Source organism: Cydia fagiglandana, chromosome 23 (genome assembly GCF_963556715.1).
Source record: "Cydia fagiglandana chromosome 23, ilCydFagi1.1, whole genome shotgun sequence".
NCBI classification, from domain to species: Eukaryota; Metazoa; Arthropoda; class Insecta; order Lepidoptera; family Tortricidae; genus Cydia; species Cydia fagiglandana.
In genome coordinates, this window is record NC_085954.1 from 6667698 (window position 1) to 6690451 (window position 22754).

Below are 22754 nucleotides of genomic sequence, written 5' to 3' on the forward strand. Positions count from 1 at the left end.
TAATAGTAGAATTTGCATATTATGAATTTGGTGGTTTGTTATCAAGTTGCACTGGCATCTATTTCGTAAAAAGTCAAATGAATTTGACGCAGTGACGTAACGAAATAAAAAACCACAAACTGAGTTATCACCTTTCGGAAGAGAGGCGGGTACTTTTTGTAGGAAAAGCAAATAATGTCCGGCGACCATGATCAGAGCGCTGATGTAATAAGCGCTTTACTGAGCATTGGATTTTACTTTTTCAGATGAACAACAGAATGCATAGTAGTTTATTTTATTTCGGGATGGTCACACTAAAATCAATTTGACAGTCAAGTGAGTGAATGTATCGAACGAACCGAAGCTAAAACAAAACACTCATTCGTTGTTTTCATAAATATTTTCATTCACTCACTGACGCATGTCATGATGTCAGTTCAGTTGGGTTAGTCATCGAGCCCGTTTCGTGTGTTTCGCTTCATTTATCTTGTTTATTTACGTTTGTTATTTAACAAAACTTATTTCGCCGACTATTTTACTAAACTCAACTAACTATACATCTTACCAGTGTTGTGAATACATGTGATATCATTTTGTGTTTGCAAAAATTAAACTTGCAGTGTTTGTTCTGTAGTTTCGTTTGTCGTTTTGTGTTTATTTTGAAGTTCGAACGTTTGTGTGATTCCAACTGGGTGGTTTAACTTCGAAAATCAAGTAAGTGCTTTATTTTGCAATAATTATTTCTGGCCACTTTATTTAGTTACGGATGAACAAGGTAATCTGGCGTTTACTTGAACTACTTGAAGCAGACTGCAGGCTTGCGAAACGAATTTTTTGCTCAGATCTGACCCCGATTCAAGTTACTTAAATTTACTTTTCACTCCAAAGTATCTTGAACGCATCTGCTTGTGCTTTTTTAATTTCATGAAATCGGCGTAAGTCATGAATCATGAAGCCAAAATAACTTGTTGAATGATAATTCTATTCATAACTTGTCGATATCTCTCTTGTTTGTGTTATTAAAATAACTTATTGTTTCTTGATTATTCAACGTTCTTGTTTTCGAACTTTTATATATGGTCATAAAACTCATAATTCAGGCAATTTTGTTTACTATTAATAGAACTATCCACAGTAGAACTAGACTCTAGATTATAGACCTATCAGCGGTTTCTTAGGCCTACTTGCACCATTCCGCTAACCCGGGGTTAAGCTGTTAAACCGTTAACCAAGTGTCAAATTGTACTGGTAACCATGGTAACGCCAGGTTTAACCGGTTAACCTCGGGTTAGTGGAATGGTGCAAGTGGGCCTTAGTCTAATATTTATTTATTGGGCCAGCGTGGGGACTATGGCCCAAATCCTTTCTTGCTTGAAAGGAGGCCTGTGCCCAGCAGAGGGACGTATATAGGATATTTTTTTTTATTATTTATATTTTTATATTACTATTCTAAGAAACCATCTCAGTAAAGTGGCTGATTGATAGAATATTGTATGGAATAAATATGGAACTGAAAACTAGCTTGGCACTGCTGGCAGTGCTGACACTATATTTCTAGCTGTTACATCATGTGTGAAAATTTCAACTGCCTAGCTATCACAATTCATCAGCAGAGCTCGGCAGGGGTGAGCCATTTTGACGTCACTTATGTCAAGTGTAGATATTAATATAGATACACCTTAGTAAGAATTATTAAAATAAAACTTTATTCATTATAATTAAACTAAAATGACAATGCCTTATGTACAAATAAACTTTAATAGTAGCATTTGGATGGATATACATATTATTTGAAGAGGTTTTACTAAAAAAGGTTGCTATAAAATTCATTAGTTTTAATGGCGATGTAAAGATCGTAGCGGAAAGGCAGCCTTAATGAAATAATTTATTTAGTTATTAAATTATACCACATACCATCGAATGACAAGGCATGTCCATGTTGTGCAAACTCTGAAAACAGCTCACCCCCGCCGAGCTCTGTTCATCAGATACAGCCTGGGTACAGACAGACAGATGGACAGCGTAGTCTTAGTAATAGGGTCCCCTTAGGCCCTTAGTAGTAGCCGTAGTAGGGTAACCCTTTGGGTACAGAACCCTAAATAACATATTTTTTGTATTTGGAGGAAAATTGTGGCAGACTGTTTCTTGCAAACGCTTCTATTCCATGATTTGGGCTAAATATTTGGCAGTGTATAAACAAAACTGACCAAAATAATAAAATAAATAAATAAATAATAAAAATAAAATAGCCTTTATTTACACAACAAAGAACAGTTGCACATTTATTTATTTATTTATTTATTTAAACTTTATTGCACAGTAAAAAATTGTACAAAAGGCAAACTTAATCCCTTAAGAAGGCATTCTCTACCAGTTAACCCTCGGGCCAAACAGAGAACAAGTAGTAATAGGTGCAAGAAAAATTCAAAGTATTCCCACATTATCCCTCTATTATCTCCCATCTTTCGTATTCTTTGCTTGCCCTTCGGCAAAGGCCTCTTCCAACCTTCTCGACTCTCTCCGATCTATTGCAACTCTGCTCCAGGTATGGCCAGTTACCTGCGCAATGTCATTGTCCCATCTCATTAGAGGTTTTAATTTCATTGTTGTAAGTTATCAGTGCCCTGTTACCCAAAGGTTATTTGGAAGAAATCACTTTTAGGTCTTAACAATGCCTTTGCTACCTACTATTGATCTTTGTATTTCATTTTCTATGTTATTTTTTTAATGTTTGCTTTACGATAAATACTTACATTACTCTTATGAACCAATATTCGAATTTTTCACTCATTTTAATATTCCAAGATCACCTATCAATCCCCTTAGAATACATTATCAATAAACCTTATCAAAAAACCCTTTAACTCATGGCCAAGTTATTTAGAAAACTTCCAAGAATAGTATATCTAGACTATAAACAAAGGAGATCAACTCATCATTTATTTTCATAAGCATTATTGACAGGTACAGTCATCAGCAATAGTATCTTACACAACTATTTATTTATTTATTTATTTAGCCTTTTTACTCCGACAATACATTTCTTGTTCATATATTTCCCTAATTCCTTTTTTTATGTGTGTCCGTTTGCCAGGTGGCAAAGGCCTCCTCCAATCTTTATGTTGTTGTTGTTGTTTTATATGTTGTTGTTGTTTATTTCTTTTTCTTAAATGGAGGGTGTTGGTCGTTTTCCCCCACGGGGACCAGCCGGCTTGGGGGAGGTTGTTTTTGTTGTTTTTCCTTGTGATCAGTTGGTTGTTTTGATTTTGATTTCCGGTTTTTGTTGTTACTTGTTAGTTTTTTGAAGATGGTCCAGGTGTGGGTTCAGCCATTGGTCTTACTAGGTAGTCTTTCATGCTATTCCTGTTCATCCTCTTGGGCTCCTCCCTTACTTCTGGCTGCCCAGGTTTGTCCTTACACAACTAGGGCCGCAAAAATATGTGACACGTTCTTATTTGGAGCGCAATAAGAGCGCGTCATATATTTTTGCGGCCCTAGTTGTGTAAGATACTATTGCTGATGACTGTACAATGAAAGTCAATCTTAAAACAAAACAAAACAAACAAAATAGATATTATTATGATAATTTAAAGACTAGAGTGAACATTGAATAATTTCCTGTCTCTCTAAACTGTGGAATGAACCGTCGCTTGCAGTATATCCAGATATAGACCTGTAAACCTTCAAGAAAAGTGCGTACTCCCATCTTAAAGGCCGGCAACGCACTTACAGCCCCTCTGGTGTTGTGGGTGTCCATGGGCGGTATTCGCGTTTGCTTCCTACAAAATAAAAAAAAAGTTTTATTTACAGAATCTAACTTATTAGCTACCGCCATACGCTACAATTGAAGTAGCACTCCCATTTTAAATGGACATTCTGAAATTATATGAAACGTCAAGTAACATACAGTATGTGTCTGACCATGGGGCTTTAATTCCAGGGCTTGATTTTACTCGCTAAACTGAGCTACTTTTACTATGGGACCAACCGTAAAATCGGAGAATTTTTTTTGGCTTATCCATAGAAAACGTCGACAGCTGATTAGCCAAAATGTATGAACAATTAAAAAAAAGTTCGGGATTTCGGGGTTGGTGCCATAATAAAAGTAGCTCAGTTTAGAGAGTAGAATCGAGCCCTGGATTTAAAGCCCGATGGTCAGTAACACCCTGTATATCTATGCTACGCGGGTACTTTTTTGTTGCTAAAAATTGTAATACAAAACTTTTTACTCACTCTTTTTTAGGGTTCCGTACCCAGTGTTGCCGCTATAACAACAATTCTACTAAAAACAATAATATTTAAGTGGGGCTCCCATACAACAAACGTGATTTTTTGCCGTTTTTGGGTAATGGTACGGAACCCTTCGTGCGCGAGTCCGATTTCCACTTGGCCAGTTTTTTGTTGATTACCTTCTACTAACCCACCTACTAAGACCACCGGTGGACGGGCAGCAGCGTACCTCAAATTCGGTGTACTCGACTGCGATCGCCAACCCGCCTGCCAAGCGTGGCGATTATGGCATCCACCCCCTAAAAGGGGGAGGCCTGTGTTCAGCAGTGGACGTCTTATGGCTGAGATGATCATGATGATGATGACCTTCTACTATGTACCTACCTTCTAATTCTACTAGAAAATCACCTCGAAACTTTACCAACCTCCAGAGTCCAGAGTTACTTATGTGGTAGAGTAGACCTATAACCATGTGTAAATTGTGTAACTAATCATTTACCGCAACTCCTGCCTATACCTATACCAATTTAAATAATGTAAACAAGTGCGAGTCGGACTCGCCCACCGAGGGTTCCGTACTTTTTAGTATTTGTTGTTATAGCGGTAACAGAAATAAATACATTATCTATGAAAATTTCAACTGTCTAGCTATCACGGTTCGTGAGATACAGCCTGGTGACAGACGGACGGACAGCGGAGTCTTAGTAATAGCCGTAATAGGGTCCCGTTTTACCCTTACCCTTGGGTACGGAACCCTAAAAATGCGTGCACCACAAAATAAAATGCCCAGTTTCCTGAAAGGTAAGTAATTAGTAATTACGAAGATAACGCTTCCTATTGCTTTGAATTAATTGCGTGCTAATTCACGATACACATCAAAGAACATTAACTTCTTATTAAAGGCCTGTGCACACCGTGTGCGTGACGTGCACGTGCGCGTGCGGCGTTGTAGTATACAGATCGTTATGAGAGACGGCACACCGCTTGCGTGACGTGTGCGACTGTGCGTGTGCCCGTGCCGCTCCAACATTTTGAAGCATAAAAGTCCTTCGTTCAGTTCCACCCGATATGTAAGTAGTGTATGATAAATATTATAGCTTGTTCATTCACCATATATATACATTTCTTTCTTCCTTCTTGAAATCTGCCACCAACTGTCCGGTCCTTTAATTACAGTTGCATATGGAATATGGCAATCGCAACCCTGACTGTATGTACATAAAGTGCATATTTCATTGCATTATTCCGTCATTAAACACCAAATTAAATAGCTGTCAGTTTAAGCCTTATTCAGTTGAGTTAAGGTATAGTTTTACTTAATCCGCTGTGGGTTTAAAGCGAGATGCAAGTATGTCTATAATTAAATTGATTTATTTCCATCCTGTCCCAAATTAACACGTGCGAAGGAGAAGACAGGAGGCGTGAGAATTTGTTAATGCCGTCCTATGTGAAAATTGCAGAGCGAAGCCAAGGTCTCCAATTCAGCTTGGGCGAAAAAGAAGCTATCCTATCGTAAGTATGTCTGTCCGGTTGTTCTCCTCTATACAGCTCGTGTTTTACAATATTTTACATATTGTGAGCAAGTTCGATTCAGTTTTTTTGGATTTCTCATATAGTCGGTCACAATTGTTACAAATGTCGAGTGAGTATGTCGTTGTCAGGGCGAATTGGAGAAGGTTAAGCAGGAAAGCTGACCCCACCACCACAGAAATAAGAATAATATGTTCTGTGCCCACCACCATGTGGGATAGATAACTAGGAAGAGAGAGATTATTCACAAATGTTACCACGTCCAAGCCCCTGCAAGAAGAAGAGATTGGAATCGAATAGTAATGATTTAGATTTTAATAATGCCATCAAACTGAACATCAATTCATTGACATGCATGAGAAACGATTTTTTTCCCAAATTCCCGTTTTTACCCAAACCGCCGTTGCACAACCGCCAAACGCGCGTGAAGTCACGTTCCAAATTTCGAAATTCAAAAATTCGTCCATGGAATTGTTCGTCTGGGAAAACGGTGTTTCCATTCACGAAGTTTGCCGACCGCTGAGCGTCAAACCAGTGTTAAGTTTACTATATACTTGTTAGGACTGAGAGGTCAGATTATACTGGGTGTGTTTTTAGAGATGAGTAGATAGTGGTTTGTGAATGACAGTTGATTTGTTTCGGCCAGTGACAACCACAGACAATGCTACTATCTCCAACGCTTTAGTAAAGAACCACTGTATTCTGCCCTCAAAGTACATACAAAATGTACGAGCAAAGGGATCAAGGTTATACTGGAAGCTTGGGTTCGGTAAGCGGGTGTTGTGGAGCAAAAAACGGGAACTGTTTGCGTAATAAATAAGTATGTTTTTGACATTTTTATTCACGACTGAAGATGTCATGTTTTGTTGCAAGAACTTTGTTTCTGATACTTTCTCAATACTTCTCAGACACTGTTCAATAAAACTGCATTAAAATACCGCTTGTTCAGCGGATGCGGAAAATCCATTGGCTAATAGTGAAAACACATACTTACTTTCACACTAGCTTTTGCCCGCGACTTCGTCTGACTCACTTGTGTAACATACTATTGCAGCCATTGCAGGTGACTGTACTGTTATGTTTATCAGTTAGAAATACAGTACCGGTCAAAAGTTTAAGTTCACTCTGCGAAATAAGGTTATCATATTTAATTATGTTCAAATATAGAATATGTTTTGAATTTCAAACGTTTAATTGTTTCCACGACTACCAAATAACAATAAAAATACCTCTTGGAGGAATCGTTTTATGTTATTCGGAAAATTTGATCCATTTAATATTTTTGTTCCGTATTTCCTATGAGATTTCGTGAAGTTAGAAATCATTTAAAATGGGTCGCAAAGCCGATTTTAGTGTCGAAACTCGTGCTGTTATTGTAACTCTGTCAAATGAGGGCTACACGACGCGGAAAATCGCTGAAAAAATGAAGGTTTCTCAAACCGCTGTCGTGAGTACTTTGAAACGAAAACAAAAAACCGGTCTTAATTGCAGTCGATCTCGATCAGGTAGGCCAAAAGTCACGTCTAAAAGCGAAGACCAATTTATTTGCGTGCAGAGCAAACGCCAACGTACTCTAACTGCTCCAGAAATTTGCGAAGAACTCAACGCCACCCGAGAACAGCGAGTATCGGTTTCGACAGTGCAACGGCGTCTGCGAAACTATGGTCTAAAAGGTCGTATTGCTGCCAAAAAACCCTTGTTACGTAGTCAGAATAAAGTTAAGAGGTTGAAATGGGCCCAGAAACACAAAAACTGGACGTCTGGACAGTGGTCTAAAGTTTTATTTTCTGACGAATCGAAGTTTGAAATTTTTGGAGGGAGACGTCGTCAATATGTTCGACGACAAGTAGGCGAACGAATGATAAAGCAATGCGTGATGCCAACAGTGAAGCACGGTGGAGGATCAGTTATGGTCTGGGGATGCTTTGCGGGTGATAAAGTTGGTGATCTCGTGAGAGTCAATGGCATAATGGATAAGAAAATGTATCATAACATTTTGCAACGTCACGCTTTTCCATCTGGAAAACGGATTGTAGGCAGAGGTTTTGTTTTCCAACAAGACAACGATCCCAAGCATACGTCGAAGTTGTGCAAAAACTACATTTCATCCAAAGAGAACCAAAAAGAATTAAAATATATGGATTGGCCTCCTCAATCGCCCGACCTCAATCCGATTGAGTTGTTATGGGATGAATTGGACAGGAGTGTGAGAAAAATGCGGCCAACTAATAAAGAACAGCTTTGGGAATACCTATACATTTGTTGGAATAAAATTTCGACATCAACACTGCAAAAACTAATTACGCGAATGCCGAAAGTGTGTATGGCAGCATTGAAAGCAAAAGGCGGATATTTTGAAGAGTCTAAAGTTGGCAAAAACTGATCTTTTTGTTATTTAATTGTGGTTTTAAATTAGAGAATTACCTTTAATTTATTATGTAATAAAAGATTATTAAATACTTTTATTAGTACATTGTGTTATAGCTTTATTTAACCGAATTTACAGAGTGAACTTAAACTTTTGACCGGTACTGTATGAACTGTCAAGAGAAATACGTTAATTTATGTATTGTAACTGTAATCGAGAAACATGAGAAAGCTATACAGGGCGTCCCACGGCGATGCCACATGGAGGGAAAGTACCTTAAATATCATAGATAGCATATTTTGCTGAAAGAAGACTTCATTTTATTTTTAAAACTTAGTTAAATTGCATTCATACTTTTGTCATGATTTATTTATATTTACATTAAAGATAGCGTTGAATAATAATTTTAATGTGGCAACATTAGCATTACCCTGATTAATACAGGGGTGGTTGGGAAAATAACATTATACTACTGGCAACACGGTAGGTAGTGGGGACACGGAACGGAGCCAGTTGGACAGGCTCGGGCAGTTCGTTCACTTGGGTGCAGGCGGTCAAAGAGGACAGACTGTGAAGGATTGGTCAGATCTGAGTAAACGCAAGTACCTCCATCCTTATATTATTAATAGCAGAGTAACCATACTAGAAGAACCACCACAAATCAGAAGTGTTAACGTACCACTAACCCACAATAGGATTTTAAGGTTTATTTTGAATTCTACGTTTTATGAAACGTAAGTTAGGTATAGAATTAAAAAGTATTTTATTTCATGAGTTTGGGACGATTACATGTTCCAGATATAAGTTTGGTGATTGCTTGTAAGTATATAACTATCTACATATTTATAAGAAATTTTCAAATAGTAGGCATGATGTAGTTGCAGGTAGTTTTAAAACTCTCGAGTAAATAATAGTCATTAAAAGTATCTCTTGCTTCTTTGTTAGCAACTGAATTTTAATTAGTTTGCATTTTTGCTATTTTGAGTAAGAAAAAATAACGACTATAGAGGCAACGTTGTGTGATGGACCCCATAGTCCCATAGTCCATCCGGTATCAGTATCAGTACCAATAGTGTGTTTAAAAAAAAAGAGCGTTTTGTCGGTTACTAGATGATGCTATGATGAAGTTATTAGAAATACGATGCGATGCGGTTATTAGAGATGCGATGATGATGTTTTTAGATAGAAAGGTTCATGTGGATCTTCAAACGTTTAATTTAGAAAAGACAAGTGGTGATTATAACAATTATTAACTTACGAGTAAGTGACTACAGCGTAATGATAATACTTTAAAATGGTTCAAAAATAATGTATGAGCTTGTAAATCCCATTAAAGTTGCAAGCGCTTAAAGTAAGCTGCGGTGCCGGCTAACACGAGGCCGCCGCATTTTTGTATAGTAATAGTAGGTTGAAAATTCGTAATATTGAAAAAAAAAAATCGCTTTAGAGATGAATTGATATTTAAAGGTTGTGTATCATCGATTATTCTGACCATGAGTTTATGATAAATAAGTAAACGTTATATTTGATGACACTATAAGACCGATTTTATAGACAACCGATAAGATTGATTTTCGTTTGACGTGAGCGTACGTCGACTACATTACGTATTTTAAAAAAATAACATAAGTGGGGCGGTCAACTTCACGCTACCGCCCCAAAACTGATTTTATGGATTCTTTCAATTAGAATCGTTAGTTCATCGTTAGTTCACGTTAGTTCAGTATATTAAATCGTTAGGATCCGACTAAAAGATGTTTTTTTTTAAAAACGAAAGTGGGGAGGTCAACTTCACGTGAAGTTGACCGCCCCATATCGAGTGCCCGCAAATGGCATATCTATATCGTTAGTTCATCGTTAGTTCACGTTAGTTCAGTATATCAAATCGTTAGGATCCGACGCATAACTTGTGTACGAATTTTTTTTTAAAGTAGGGGAGCGGCAACACCGTCTTCCGCTCCAAAACTGTATTTATGGTTCCAATCAATTGGAATCGATATGTAGTCGTTAGTTCATCGTTAGTTCATGATAGTTCAGCATGTGAAATCGTTAGGATCCGACTACATTACGTATTTTTAAAAAATAACACAAGTGGGGCGGTCAACTTCACGCTACCACCCCAAAACTGATTTTATGGATTCTTTCAATTAGAATCGTTAGTTCATCGTTAGTTCACGTTAGTTCAGTATATTAAATCGTTAGGATCCGACTACAAGATGGATTTTTTTTTAAAACGAAAGTGGGGAGGTCAACTTCACGCTACCGCCCCAAAACCGATTTTATGGTTTTTATCGATTAGAATCGATAGATAATCGTTAGTTCACGTTAGTTCAGTATATCAAATCGTTAGGATCCGACGCATAACTTGTATGCGAATTTTTTAAAAATAGGGGATAGCGCCAACACCGTCTTCCGCTCCAAAACTGTATTTATGGTTCCTATCAATTGGAATCGATATGTAGTCGTTAGTTCATCGTTAGTTCATGTTAGTTCAGCATGTGAAATCGTTAGGATCCGATTACATTACGTATTAAAAAAAAACATAAGTGGGGCGGTCAACTTCACGCTACCGCCCCATAATTGATTTTATGGTTTCTTTCATTTAGAATCGATAGATATTCGTTAGTTCACGTTAGTTCAGTATATCAAATCATTAGGATCCGACGCGTAACTTGTTTGCGATTTTTTTTTAAAGTGTGTACCAAAAACGGTCACCCATCCAAGTACTGACCCCGCCCTACGTTGCTTAGCTTCGGTTACAAAATTGGGTAATGTACGGAACCCTTGGAACGCGAGTCCGACTCGCACTTGGCCGGTTTTTTTCAACACAGTTTAATATTGTCAGAGATATATATAACTCCGTATAAGATAAATAAAGTCTAAGAAAAAAACGTGCCTCGGATGTCAAGCAAAAGTCACTGTCGAATAGATGGCGCCATATACCTTTGGCCTATTGTCGTTTAGATGGCGTTGGCGACACCGTTTGATATTTAACAATTTTAACACGTATCAGTGAAAGAACATGGGTCATTGTGGAACAATAAAAATTAATAATCATATATCCGTAAACATATTTTAATTCATTTATACATTTTCAATTTTATTTTAAGTTTTAATCGTGTGTCGATAGATGGCAGTAAATGTACCGTGACTACAAAATTTACTTTGACAGGACCCCTCTATACTATCTATTCTTTTTGATATTGTCAATATCTGTGTCCGATTGTTTTCCTTTTTAGAGCATAGAGGGCTATTGCCATAGTAAATTTTGTAGTCACGGTACATTTACTGCCATCTATCGACACACGATTAAAACTTAAAATAAAATTGAAAATGTATAAATTCATCAAAATATGTATACGGATAAATGATTTTTAATTTTTATAGTTCCATACTGACCCATGTTCTTTCACTGATATGTGTTCAAATTGTTAAATATCAAACGGTGTCGTCAACGCCTTCTAGCCGAGAATAGGCCAAAGTTATGGCGCTCTCTCACAACGCTCTCTTAATCTCAAACGACTCTCGACTTGGCTTTCAAACGGACTTTTTACGGACGTTCCATATACGCGACTGGCAATTAATAGGACTCCGACAATTACTGCAATCACGACGACCTGGCTTGGATTTGGACTCTCGAAAATTCGCGACGATTTGTATACGCCGGCTGCTGGAGAACAATGCCACCCACGTGTTCGTATTACCAATGTAAGGCCATGATCGGTCAGAAGCCGATGTTCCACTTCCCAACTGGCGACAGTGCTCGATTGCAAACTTGGATTGACAATTGTGGTAAGTTTTTACTATTTTCTTAAATTTATCTTTCCTACAACCAATTCTAAAATTACTTTTAAAAGTGTTTACAGTTTAGGGACGACTCACGCTAGAGCGGGCCGTGCCCGGACCTGGGCGTCCGACATGTAATTTTTTATGACGGCTGATCGGTGATCGCGTGATGCTTTCCATAGTAAACGAAGCTCCGGCTCGGACACGGCCCGGTCTAACGTGAGTCATCCTTTACGCTGTATTGGCATCGTACAGTATGTCAGTACATATTAGTCATTGATATAGAATATACCTACCTAAACTGATATTGTTTTAATAAAAATATATTGAGAACCGTTTCAACTGTTATCTAACCCAATATCAGTTATTTTGACAGAATATGCCCGATCTGATTACTATTCACATAGGTAGTAAATAAGTACCTTCATTTATATTTTTAGCTAGATTTAAGATATTATGACTGTAATGGGGGTTCTTTTTATGAGTGGGGGTTTTATTGTTTAGTAATTCTAGTTGTAATTATTATATAGTTTGGACTGTAATTTGTAAGCTTTATGTGTGTATGTGTAGTTTTAAATTTATTTTATATCGATTTTAATTTTAATGTATTTTCAATGTTTTTCTAATTTTGTGCCAATTAAATTATAAACATAATTGAAATTGTAATGGATAATAATTAATGTAAATATTGTAAATAATTGTATATACCTACCTTGTACCTATAAAACTGTATTTGCATGTACATGTACTTAACGCAAATAAATAAATACAATACAATACAATACAATACAAGTAAAATATGATGCCACAGTGGAGGTGGGGTGTAATTTGCCCCAAATAGAACACTAGCTGTAAAAGTTCATGAAAAAATAAACTAGGGATAAAGATAAAGATAAAAAAAAGTCATCAGTCATCATAAGATAAATATTATAGGACATTTTTACACAAATTTACGAAGCCCTACACGGTAAGCTCTAAAAAGCTTGTGTTGAGGGTATTCAGACATTGATATTCAGACATCTATGTATCTAAATATATAAATATTTAGATACATAGATGTCTAATAAATAAATAAACAATAGATAAGTTTTTGGCAAAAATTTCATTTTTGGTACAAGCTTTTATCGTTGACTGTACTTTTCTTACGACAGACAACTAATACTCATTGAGACAATTCTAAAAACCCCTAACACAAATAGGTTGCGTTGTTTCATCACAGAGTTCCTATGGCCACCTCCTGTCTCCATCATCAGATCAGTTCGACAGTACCATATTATTGTATTGTCATCAGAACTACATACAGCTGCCAATTTTCATGACGCTACGATCCTTGGAAGATGGTTAAATTAGTTACCTTAGATTCCATTACATAGTTACATACAAGTCGACGTTTCTATGGCCACCTCCTGTCTCCATCATCAGATCAGTTCGACAGTATCATATTATTGTACTGTCATCAGAACTACATACAGCTGCCAATTTTTATAACGCTACGATCCTTGGAAGATGGCTAAATTAGTTACCTTAGATTCCATTACATAGTTAGTTACATACAAGTCGACCTAATAAAAGCTTGTTAAAAACAACCATAACTCAGGAACAAATATATGCTTCATCACAAGTAAATGCCCTTACCGGGATTTGAACCTAGTACCATCACCTTCATAGGCAGGGTCACTACCCACTAGGCTAGACTGGTTGGCTGAATGATATTAATATTATACAGGTCTAGGTACAGTACCTAAGTAGATAGGTATATAATACTTCAGTTATTTTATGGACAACAAGTATGGAAAAATGGAAATATTTATTATAATTTATTGTGTAACAGGTAATAAATACTACAGAGATACAGAGACAAATAATGTTAGTATTGTGTATTGTTGTGTAGATGCCAATTAAAAGGTATTCTAGTCCATTACATTTTGAAATTTTTCTTTTGTCTTGGAAAATATCAAGTAAGTAGTTGAATTATGAGCAGTTTGACTTTAAGTATGAAACATAATTCAACACATGAATAGATGTTTAGGAAATCATGTTTTCCAAATACATACATAGTTTTACAAGCATCAAACCTTTACTGTTAAATTTAAATATTACAAATTTTAAAAATAAAATTTGATGTAGTGGCTTTATGTGGATATTATGTACATTTGGCAACTAATTCCATCTATTGGCATAGGTACTTACTAGTTTTGATGAAAGTGACTTCCTACTGATTTGCCAATCCAGAGGGGAAACTAGGCTTTATTGGGATTAGTCTGATTCTCATAATGTAGTTGATTTTGTAGTAAAAAATTGTTTATGTACTTTATTTGACATGTAATATATTATGTTTTATGAATAAATATACGATTATAATCTGAGTCCTTCAACCAAGAGCCACTTACATAGATTCCAAAAAACTCATTGGTACAAGGTGGTACAAGCCGGCACAGATCATATAATACTAGTTTGTTTGAACCTGCAATCTTCGGTTTGAAAATTGCACACTCTTACTTACCGCTTGGGTACCAGCAGTTATGCTATGTGCAAATAACTAATATAATATAGGCATATTATATTTTTATTGGTTTATATTAATATTTACATATACCAGTTAAAAAAATCTTGTAATTTAATAACTCCTATCTCTGTTGCTATTTGACACAAGGTTTGCCTAGCATAAGTAGTAAAATCTTTAATACAAGCTTTTATTTAGTTTCAACTGTCCCATTGCTGTCTGTGTAGTGTAAAGAGACGTCTGTAATCAAATCTTGCAAGTTAGGCCCAATTCCCGGTTACCAATGATGCTGAAAATTTGCATACATATGTAAGATGGATGACAATATAAATAATATTATGATACTATCGAGCTGATCTGATGATGGAGACAGGAGTTGGCTAATGGAACTAACTCTGTGTTATAACAATGCAACCTAATTGTTTGAAGTTGTTAGAATTGTCTCGATGAATATTAATTGTGATAAAGTTCAAATAAATAACATAGGTTGTTCAATATCACCATTACCAAAAAAATAACAGTTATTCTAAATCAATATTAAATATGATGTAAGAATAAAATATACAGGGTGGCTAAAAAATAACTGCATTCCTGTTGCCAGTGAGGTTTTGGGATTATACTGAGCAACTTTCACTGTGGGACCAACCCCGAAATCGCGAAAAAATTTTGGCTGTTTCATACATTTTGGTTGGTCCATTTACCATGAGAGGGTACATTTTTTGGTTTAGGCGGATTAAGTCACTTTCTTAGGAGGTCACTTTCGAGTTAGGTCACGTTCTGAGAACGTCACTTTTTAGGGTTCCGTACCCAAAGGGTAAAACGGTATTACTAAGACTTCGCTGTCCGTCCGTCCGTCCGTCCGTCCGTCTGTCTGTCACCAGGCTGTATCTCACGAACCGTGATAGCTAGACAGTTGAAATTTTCACAGATGATGTATTTATGTTGCCGCTATAACAACAAATACTAAAAACAGAATAAAATAAAGATTTAAGTGGGGCTCCCATACAGCAAACGTGATTTTTGACCAAAGTTAAGCAACGTCGGGCGTGGTCAGTACTTGGATGGGTGACCGTTTTCTTTTTGCATTTTTTCCGTTTTTTTTTGCTTTATGGTACGGAACCCTTCGTGCGCGAGTCCGACTCGCACTTGCCCGGTTTTTTAGGACGCCACATGCTGATAACGCCACTTTCTGAGGACGTCAGTTTCTGAGGACATCAATTTCTGAGTACGTCACTTTCTTCCTACTAAGATTTAAGCGTATGTAAAATGAAAATTAAAAAATGTTTGCTGTGTTAAAATTACACTTGAGTCCTCCTTGTAAGTATATGTATATACCTACCTGTATCAGGAGAACCCGCTCTGTATTAATGTATGTATGTACGTATGTATACCTGCACGAACAATGGAATTACCAGCAATCAGCTGTACGGCATACGGTCGTTTTTATGTATGACATATACCTTGGATCAGGATGTTTATTTTCAGTGGTTAATTGAAGGGAAATACGGATCTATTAGACGATAACGGGAAAATGTCTTAAGCACTCTTAAGGTACCGTTTGGACTTAGAGATGTCACGAATATTCGGCAACTATTCGGTATTTCAGTAGAAGCAGTGGTGGCCGAGTGGATATGACGTCTGACTTTCAATCCGGAGGTCGGAGGTTCAAATCCTGACTCGTACCAATGAGTTTTTCGGAACTTATGTACGAAATATCATTTGATATTTACCACTAGCTTTTCGGTGAAGGAAAACATCGTGAGGAAACCTGCATACATCTGCGAAGAAATTCAAAGGTGTATGTGAAGTCCCCAATCCGCAGTGGGCTAGCGTGGGGACTACATAGCCCAAGCCCTCTCGCGCATGAGAGGAGGCCTGTGCTCAGCAGTGGGACGTATATAGGCTGAAATGATAATGATGATGATGATTCGGTATTCGGCCTATTCGGCCACTTTGCCGAATATTCAGTATTCGGCCGAGTACGGAATATTCAGTATTCGGCCGAGTACGGAATATCTGTTGCACCAACCTAAAAAGAAAAAATATAACCAAAAACTAAGTATATTTAATATTTAAAATGTAGGTACCTACTTTTGGAAAGTAACTAAATATAAAGGCACGTTTTTGAGCATTTGTTGATTATATAATTATATATGTTATTTTTATCGTGGGTCTAATTTGTTTTGATTCTTAACTACATTCATTAATTCTGTTAGATATAAAAATATATCTAAGCAAACGTTGTGCTTTGTTGGCGAACAGTTTTCATAATAATTGTGACTCAAAATGTTCGCTCGTCATGCCGAATATTCGGTATTCGGCCAAATTCTCTATTCGGGGCATCTCTAATTTGGACACAAACTGCACCAGCTGCCACAAATGTCAAAAATCCGGGTAGCAACATCGATATGTCACCCTGTATGTCATACATAAAAGTGGCTTTATGCCGTACTACAGCTAACATGATTATTTATTGTTCGTGCTTAAATCTTACTACGAAAAAAAGTGACGTAGGTACTCAAAAATTGACGCCCTCAGAAAGTGGTGTTCTCAGAAAGTGACGTGCTCAGAATATGACGACCTCAGAAAGTGACTAACTCAGAATGTGACGTCCTAAGAAAGTGACCTAACTCGAAAGTGACGTCCTAAGAAAGTGGTATACTCCGTCACACCTTGGACACTGGCGATCAAATGTATGAAACAAACGCGTTCCTACGCACACAGCCTAAGCTCGTGTAGGTGAACGCGTACCATGCTTGTGTAAGTGAGATAGACGTGCTAGGGTTCTCGCCATTTTGTTGTCAAGTTCGATGACCTCAATGACTCAAAACTCATTGCGCGAATTATGAAAAAATAAGAATCGTATTATGCTGTAAGGTGGGTATCTAAGCTACATATACAATAGTTACCTATTTTGAATCAGTATAAATAAACGAAGTACCTAACAACATTTTTGTAAGGAAATTTAGGCCACCAAAATATTACGTAAGTTGAAAACATGATTTTTTGTTCATATTGGGTTGTTTTCAGTGTGATCTGGCCCCAATTTCACATCGGTGACAGGTGCGACGAATTGTAAAATCACTATTGCTGACGTCACAGGCATCCATGGGCTACGATTACCACTTACCATCGGGCGGGCCGTATTCCTGTTTGCCACCATCATTGTATTATTTAAAAAAACTTTATTATATCGGAAAAAAACAGATATTTCTCCTGCGAAGTTTCTGACAATTGTCAAACATTTAGAAGAATTGTAGGTAATTCTTGACAGGTAATGAGTTATATGTCGGAATTTCGTGACAATTGTATTGTTTCTTGTGACAATTGTCATAAACTTAGCGAGAGAAATATCTGTTTTTTTCCGATATCATAAAGTTTTTTTTAAATAATACAATGATGGTGGCAAACAGGAATACGGTCCGCCCGATGCTAAGCGGTAACCGTAGTTCATGGATGCCTGTGACGTCAGCAACAGTGATTTTACAATTCGTCGCACCTGTCACGTTGGTGAAACAGGCCGCTGGTTTTGTAAATATTTGTTTAATATTTGAATATTTTACGTGGCCTCCGCTCTGCGCACCGCGTCGTCGCGTCCTTGCCAGCCGGTAACTGTGAGGTAACCGAGACCGGGCGGCACTTTCAACGCGAGGCAGGGAGTGTCCATACTGTACGTTAGTACTCTTTATTATACTGTGACTCCGTATAAATCGAATGCAGTTATTTTTAGCCACCGTGTATATGCCGACGGCAGATCGTAAAATCGGGCATATCGAGATATACCTAGGCAGATCATGAAAGGCCGCCATGTCGTGATCTGCCTAATAGCGAACACTAGCCATATCATGCAAACCTCAAGGAGTGATATTCCTAGGCAAATTATGAAACGCCACGCGTCCGTAAAATAATTACAATACAAGTGCGAAAAGTAGATAACTTGCAACGTGTGGTGATACATTAAATCAACGAGATTGCGAATTACTTACTCGCGTGTATCGTACAACGTTTTAAGGCCAAACCACACCGGATGCGTGTGCGTGACGTGCGCGTGCACGTACGCGTCCCGCTGCGTTGTAGAATATGAAAACTCATAAGAGAGGACACACCGCTTGCGTGACGTGTGCGTGACGTGCGCGTACGCGTGACTTGCACGCAACGCAGCTCCGACGAGACAAACCGGCTGCGTGCTGCGTGCACGCGTCCACGCAGCGGAGCGGCAACGTCGCTTCGTTGCGTGCAGTGATGACGTTGTGTTTAACTGCGTTCCCTATGAGAGGACGAACCGAGCAGGTTCGGACACGCACAGCTCGGTGCTGCATAGGTGCTGTGCGTGTACACGCGCAGCCACTTGTATTTATTTACAACTCGGCCGGTGCGCGTGCTGGTTTTTAATACGGATTCAGTGATAAAAGAAAAACTAATTAAAATCTTTCGTTAATATGAATGTCTATTTACAATATAGCACAATGATTACCACAAATACGTCTTAAAAAAAATAATTTGGCCTGTGGGAAAGAATCGATTTTAGGTATTAACGATACTATTGGAAAACAAGGTTGTTGTATTGTGAACTATTTTGCGTCGGTGAACAATATTATGTACTCTCAACTATCTCGATTCAAATATGAGACATTTTTTTCTTCTAATTGCAATGGCGGCATTGGGTGAGCAGCTTCCATTTGCAACGGGAGTTATAATAACATGATGTAGGTACTGTCGCAGGAGTATTTTATTTTACTGCACGCATGACTGAGCTGCAGCGTGCGCCTGCGTGGCGTGTGCAGCACGTTGCGTGGCGTGCGCTGCGTGACGTGCGCGTCACCCGGTGTGACAGGGGTGCTGCGCACGTCACGCAGCGCACGCCACGCAACGTGCTGCACACGCAGCCGGTGTGGCTCGGCCTTTACAGTAGATATGGCGGCTTATTGCCCCACCTGCGATAGAGTTTTTAAAAGTAAGTTCGGCTTTGCCAGCCATATCAGAGCTCACGCTCGTAATTAGCTAGGGCCGCCGTTGCCGATTACGGCATGGATAACTATATATAATGTACTGTAATGTTTATTATTCCACTTGAAAAAAAATTGGTCAAGTGCGAGTCGGACTCGCGTTTCAAGGGTTCCGTACATCACACACTATTCAACATTTTTTTTTGTACGTGAAACGTGACGTGATTGAAACGTCTTGAAAAACTTGAAGGGGTTAATCAAAAACCAGATGTAACATGAAGTTTTCTGGCGTGGTGGCTTATATCTCTACATCTCTGAAGATTAAATGCCGAACAATAGTACAAGTGTCCAAATGCGTAGAGCTGAAAACTCGAGCGTCCGGCGGGTAGCACTTCCTACAACTTCCGAGAGTGTTTTAAAAGCAAAGGCCAAAGGGAGATGATACCTACAGGGTGGTCAAAAAATAAGTGTATTCCCGTAGCCAGGGAGGTTTTGGGATTATACTAAGCAACTTTTAGTATGGGACCAACCCCGAAATCGCGAAAAAGAAGAAGAAGTAACCTCCCATAGAAAACGGACCAGCCAAAATGACGTATGAAACAGCTAAATTTTTCTTCGCGATATCAGGGTTGCACGTTGGCAACGGGAATACACTTAGTTTATTTTTTAGCCACCCTTTATACCTAGTGCTTTTTAAAACACGTAACAATAGTAACCTAATCAATCAGTACAGTCAGCAGCAAAAGTTGCTAAGCGGGCGAGTGGTTTAAATAAAATGATCTGGACGCGACTTTATAGTTAAGACAATAAGCATGTCAAGGTAATTTTGAACACTTCGCCCGCTTAGCAACTTCTGCTGTTGACTGTACTACAAGTACCATTGTGGCTATGTGCCAGATACAGCCTAGTCGCATTTTTTGTCTTCAGTCCGACTCACGCTTGAAGCTAAAGGCACGCCTCTTTGGGACGCTTCGGGTCTTCGGTCTTATGCGGATATCGGCCCAGGGGCTTCGCAATAGCTGTCTACATCACGTTTCACTTAAACCATTGCGGCTGTGTCCCTAAAAAACGTTAACCGCATTTTTGTTCTTAAATCCGACTCACGCTTGACTCTAGATTTCTAATAGGTTTTCCTGCTATCTTTAGATAAAGGACTATATTGTGTATTTTTTTCCGAATTTTAGGCCTAGTAGTTTCGGAGATAGAGGGGGGGGAATGGTCATTTTTTGTCTATTTTCTTGAATAACTTCTAAACTTTTTATCGTAAATTTATAAAAAAAATATATTTGAAATTCTCCCAATGAGCTCTTTCGTTTGATATGTAACACGATATAGTTTGCAAAACTGTTTTTAAATTTTATCTTTTACCCCCCAAAAGTAGCCCTTATGTTTAAAATTTATTTGTTGACGTTACATATTTGTCTTTGGGTCACAGACTTACATATGTGTACCAAATTTCAACTTAATTGATCCAGTAGTTTCGGAGCAAATTAGCTGTGACAGACGGACGGACAGACAGACGCACGAGTGATCCTATAAGGGTTCCGTTTTTTCCTTTTGAGGTACGGAACCCTAAAAAAAAAACTTAAATCGGGTATTTTCAGTTCAAGCAAGAATTTTGGCGCCATTAATTTATTACGTAAGGGGATTTTGGGTTGGATGGGGGTCGAACATATCTTATTTTTTCTTACAAGGGGAGGGAGTGGGTTTTCATAGTTCTTATGTAAGATCACAAAGATGCGATTTTTTTAAATTTCTATGAAATTATGACGTTTTTAAATAATACTTCTACACGCTGTGCTATCAAACACTGTGCAGAGTTAGCTTAAATGGGCTGCAGTACCTTTGTAGGTAGGTACAAATAAAAATTACATTTTTTTTTATAATTAAACACTAATTAATATAAACCAAACGTGTAAGTACTCCTTTTTTTTTCATTTTCTCACGTAATATAGGGGGGAGGGGGAGTCGGCCTATTCTTATTATTTCTTACGTAGGGGGGAAGGGGGTCAAATACTGGCAAAAATTGTCTAACGTAATTAATGAATGGCGCCTTTAGTGTTACTATTGCTTGGCACTGCTAAAATTATAAATTAATAAAGATAAACAAGCATATTAATACAAACTTCAATGACTAAGGGCCGATACAGACGGATTACAACCCGACTGCAACTTGTATGGGAACTGCACGTCCGCACGTCGACTGCACGCCAATTGCAACGTCGGCGTGCAGTTCAACAAAATGACCCAGAACCCTGGCAGTACTTAGTGGAACTCAGGTTTGGTGCAACAAAGGCACACTATTATGTTTTGGTCATCCGACTCATCTTGATGAGCTTAGGAGAGTAGTGCCCAAGATAGAGCTGATGCTGAACTCTGGCTATACCTAGCGGAACTCAGGTTTGGTGCAACATAGGCACACGCTGTTTTAGTCATCCGACTCGTCTTGATGAGCACTTAGGAGATTAGTACTCAAGATAGAGCTGATGCTGAACCCTGGCTGTACCTAGTGGAACTGTATGTGTGTTTATGTGCCGAGCAGTGTGAGTACCGCCAATAGGTGTCCAGGCGGGATAGTTTGTCGCTTAATTGTGTGGTGTGGACGAAAAAATTAATTCAAGGACATTCGCGCGCTGACCCAACATTATGTGAGGAAAGCCAGTTGGTTTCCTTACAAAAGCCGGACAAGGTGCGAGTCGCACTCGCCCACCGATGGTTCCGGATTTTTTAGTATTTATTGTTATAGCGGCAACAGAAATACATCATCTGTGAAAATTTCAACTGTCTAGCTATCACGGTTCGTGAGGTACAGCTTGGTGACAGACGGACGGACGGAAGGACGGATGGACGGACAGCAGAGTCTTAGTAATAGGGTCCCGTTTTACCCTTTGGGTACGGAACCCTAAAAAGCTGAGCGACCGTGTAGGCGTTTACTAAATGGTATATTACGTGTCTATGATATTGGCAATTTGATTTTGTCGTCTGGACACGTTTTTAATGGACAAAGTAAAAACTGTAACAGACAGGCGTACCAGACAGCGACCGGGGTCCAGTTAGTATATTTCTAACTTGTTCTCACTTATAGTTGCGTCCTTAGCGGACTCATTACGTACCCACTCGATCGAACATGAAACAAGTCTCGGATTGGATCAAAGTCGCGGTCCGGTACGGTACGTTTAGGTAGAAAAACTCCGCGAGCCCTTATAAAGCTCTGCTTTTTGCTAGTTTTTTTAATGCAATCATATAGGTAGTTTAAAACACGCAAAGCAACACCCGTTCCGAATCAAGCTCGTCCAGTCGCCGCGCCCGGCGAATGCCCGGCGAGAACGGCGAGGCGCGAGGCTAGCACAATGTACTATGGCGCGACTCAGGCGCGAGTCACGCTAATTGCCTCTCGCACAAATTAAACGAT

General features: G+C 38.4%; 1 protein-coding gene across 1 annotated transcript in view; it reads left to right on the forward strand.

Annotated features, from left to right (window-relative positions):
- Positions 1–431: 431 nt before the first annotated feature.
- The window catches only part of LOC134675919 (pleckstrin homology-like domain family B member 1), a 163414-nt gene continuing 141091 nt past the window's right edge, over positions 432–22754 (forward strand). Inside the window, exon 1 of the mRNA XM_063534263.1 lies at positions 432–693. The gene's annotated coding sequence lies outside the window, so the exon portion shown is untranslated. The remainder of the gene's footprint in view (positions 694–22754) is intronic.